The sequence below is a fragment of the Helianthus annuus genome, chromosome 5 (assembly GCF_002127325.2).
Source record: "Helianthus annuus cultivar XRQ/B chromosome 5, HanXRQr2.0-SUNRISE, whole genome shotgun sequence".
Lineage (NCBI taxonomy): Eukaryota > Viridiplantae > Streptophyta > Magnoliopsida > Asterales > Asteraceae > Helianthus > Helianthus annuus.
The window spans coordinates 116,255,017-116,259,371 of NC_035437.2; the positions used below are offsets into that span (position 1 = coordinate 116,255,017).

The following is a 4,355-nucleotide window of genomic DNA, read 5'->3' on the forward strand; positions in this document are numbered from 1 at the left end:
AGCCGGCCCTGTCACTCATTAACAATTTTTGGGAAGGGATATGGTATATTAGGTCTATTGCACTTCATAAAACGTAACTTGAATTCAGTTAAAAAGTAAAATATATAAAATTACCATTGTCAGAAATCTTTTTGCGTTTTCTACTAGTTTGTTGTTTTATTTTTGATTTTCGGCTAACATTTCCTTGTTGATCGATGTTTTCTTCAACTGATGATGTTTTTGGCTTCTTTGATGATTTAGGGTTTTGAGATACGGATTTATTTTCAGTAACTCGAAGGTAAACCTTCAAATTATCTCTCGATGACGCCATGAACTTCAATGGAGTTTGATTTTCTCAAATTTCTGTATGTGTGTGTTCGTTCAATGGAAGTGTAAAACGTAATGAACTTTTTTTCGAAGCGTTTCTGTGTATATTCAACAACGGTTATTTTTGGAATTTTACGATAATACCCTTGAATGCCCAGAGAGCGTGTTTAAATTACAGTTTTTAATTTGATTTTAATCTAGACCGTTAATTGTGTAATTGGACGATCATGATTGCTTCCTATCTTTCCTAGTGAAATTAACTTCCCATTATATCCTAACTCTAGGTTCTGATCATAATTAATTAAATCATTTTTTTTTTTAATTTTTTTTTTCAAAATCCTCATTATAATCGTTTACTCTGATTACTTCCTCTTACTTTAGGTTAGGTTCTGATCATAATTAATTAATTCATTTTTTTATTTTATTTTTCAAAATCCTCATTGTAATCATTTACTCTGATTACTTCTGTGATATATTTATTTAAATTCAAAGAACGAACAAACTTTAAATCTTGATTTTTTCTAATTATATTTACTCTGATTACTTCCTCTTACTTTAGGTTAGGTTCTGATCATAATTAATTAATTCATTTTTTTATTTTATTTTTCAAAATCCTCATTGTAATCATTTACTCTGATTACTTCTGTGATATATTTATTTAAATTCAAAGAACGAACAAACTTTAAATCTTGATTTTTTCTAATTATATTTAATCTCTGATTTTTTTCTAACTAGTAGATCCCCGCCCGCGTTGCGGGGCGATGGCCGAATAATTCTCAACCAATTAAAAAAAGATTACTATAATTTTGCTAGGAAAAAAAATAAACAAAAACGATGATAAGATCGTAATTTTGAGCTCAGGGCAAAACTGTAATTTTTCAGGACTAATGAGCTAGTGTTAGGCAACTTCTTGACACGAAAAAAAATTAAATCGAGTAAACCAATTAAAACAAAAAACCTTTATAGTTTTGGTAAAAAAAAACTAAAACGATGGGAAAAACATAAACTGAGGGCCAAATCATAATTTTAATTCGGGGATAAACTGTAAACTAAATGGACCAATGGGGGAGTGCCAGGAAGTTGCCGGCACGACTGTAATTTTAAACTGGGGGCAAACTTGTAATGTCACCAGGAAAACAAACAAAAACGCTGGGCAAAATGTAAATTTAAGTTGAGGGTAAAATCGTAACTTGGATGTGAGAAAAAAAACTAATGACAAAACTATAAATTTATACGGGGCAAAATCGTAATTTTGAACCGTGGGCAAAATTGGAACTTTTAGCTGGGAGCGAAAGCGTAAATTTATTTTTAAGTGGGGGTAAAAACATAACTTTGAACTGATGGGAAAATCGTATTTTTAAGGGAAAAAAACTAATGGCAAAACTGTAAATTGAAACGGGGCAAAATCGTAATTTTTAACCGGGGGCAAAATTGAAATATTTAGCTAGGAGCATAAGCGTAAATAAATTTATTTTTAAGCGAGGGCGAAAACATAATTTTTAACTGATGGCAAAATCGTAATTTTAAAGGGGGATAAAATCGTAAATTTGTTGGTCCAATTGGGGAGTGCCAGGCAGCTGCCTGGCACTATTATCCCTGCCGCCCATTTAGCCCAATGAAAGGCCACCACTATTACCGTGTCGGCGCCGACACTTGGTTTTGTTAGGGCTGACATATCGGGTCAACCCGATCTGTTAAGACACGAACACGATAAGACACGAACCCGAAATATGTAAACACGAACACGACACGAAATCTTATCGTGTCAGATTTTTCAAACACGAACCTGATAACAAACTGCTAAGACACGAAAAACTTACCATCTTATCACACAACCTGTTTAAGACACGGAAACGACCTGTTAAGACACGAACAAGAAAAAATTACCAAGTTTATTTTGTGAATCAATCTACCTAAGACTTCAGTATCAATTTTCCCAATCTACCTAAGAAAAAACACAAATACAAAAGAACTATATTAACATCAAATTCAAATTTGACATAAATGATAAAACCCCAATAATCGAAACACTAGATTATGTTTTATGTGATAATAAGAATTGGATTAGGCAAGTTGTCGACTAACAACTAGGGCAAGGGGGTTTACAATCACACTGTTATTACAAATCTCATTGTCAAATCTCCCAGTAGAACTGAGCCGGAATAACTGACCGGATGAGAATGGCGAGGCTGGTCTGAAGTAAATTTACACGACGCGGAGAGTGACCGGATGAACGGTTGAACTGACGGCGGAATAACTAACGCCCCGAATCTTGACGGCGATGAACGGTTGAATGACCGGAGCAAGAATGGCAAGCGGCTGGGCTGAAGCGTCAAACTGTGAAAAGTGAATTAATGGATTTCAAGTTTTGGGTATACCCTAAATCCCTAATACGACGTAATCCCCCATGTCTGACTCATGTCCCCACATATTTGATTTAATTTTTAATTTAAAATTATAAACAGATCACTAACGAGTCTTAACAGGTTAACGGGTTTTAACCTGTTTAAACACGAAATTTAAACAGGTCTTATCGTGTCGAGCTGTTTTAGACACGAAACCTGTTAAGGCCAAACACGAAACCTGTTAACTTCGTGTAGGTTCGTGTCGTGTTATCATGTTCGTGTCAGAATTGCCAGCCCTACGGTTTTCTTGTGGTTGAAAATTATATTTAGTGAACTTTAGAACAAATATAACTTTTGTATACTATACATATACACCTTATTCTTTCAAAAAATCATTTCATAAAATGATAATTTTATCATCTTAAATTTGATTATAGAATTGTTATAACTTTTTTAAGATAACGGTTTTTTATACGTTCTCTTTTTTTTTTTTTTTTTTTTACAACGGGTGTCAAAACTAGGTATAATGGTGCACATAAATGATCAAATTACAACGGTGTGTAAAAACCACTTTATACATGAATTGTATTCGAATATGTGTGTTCGAGAGAGAGGAGTTATATTTTTCAAACACTTTAGAAACCACTCAATATACTAATTTTGGATATCGTTTAAACTGTGAATTCCTAAAATCATCATTGTATGTTTATTAACCCATTAATAAATTATATAAACTAAAATCACGTAAAAATGGATTCAAAAACTATAGTTATTAAAATTAAAGCATGAGCAGTTAACATAAAAGACCGCATAGCGCAGTGGATTAGCGCGTTTGACTTCGGATCAAAAGGTCGTGGGTTCGACTCCCACTGTGGTCGATTACTTTTTTAGTAGCTTTTATTTGTAGTGGGTTATTTGATTAACAAAGGATGAGTGTTGTAGCTTTCATTTGTGGTGGGTTATTTGATTAACAAAGTATGATTGTAGTATCTTTTATTTGTGGTCGGTTTTTGTGGTGGGTTATTTGATTAACAAAGTATGATTGTAGTATCTTTTATTTGTGGTCGGTTTTTTATTAACAAAGTATTCAGTCCATTCGGCAGGCAAAAATCGATAAACCCGCCAAATTCCGGCAAAAACCTGTATATTTCGATCAAGGCTGGTTTCCAACCAATCCATGTGAAGTTTCCAACCAAACCATGTGAATTCCAGCAATTAATCTTGTATACTTAAAAAAACTGAGTTGAGTAAGAGTTAAAATCTAGTTACTTAAAATATTTAACCAATTATTCCCAATAAAAATGTGTATATGACTAGCGACTAGCGAGTTATCAAACCTTACTATTTTGTTGTTGTTATAAAGTTTTATATTTTAGCTACTATTGGCTGATGAAAATGAGGCGTTACTAAAATCATTTCATAAATAATGTGTTGTCTCTACTTCTCCTTTATACAATTATATATTTGTTAAAATCAAAATTTGATTGAACTAGTATTTTGCCCGCCGCGCGTTGCGGCGGCATGCGACGGATGGAAACATATAGTAAGACAAAACACGATTTGTAAAACGCAGTACGTAAAAGACAATTAAAAAAATGTAGAACACAAAGGTAGACACAATGTGTGAAATACAATACCTAAGACATTTCGTAAAACACAAAGCATTTACATTTGGAAAAGTAAGAGTTGTAGTCTAAGAGTTAC

General features: G+C 33.1%; 1 non-coding gene across 1 annotated transcript; it reads left to right on the forward strand.

Annotated features, from left to right (window-relative positions):
* Positions 1–3,455: 3,455 nt before the first annotated feature.
* Positions 3,456–3,529, forward strand: TRNAR-UCG. Its single transcript has one exon. It is a non-coding gene; the product is annotated as a tRNA-Arg (tRNA).
* Positions 3,530–4,355: the final 826 nt, after the last annotated feature.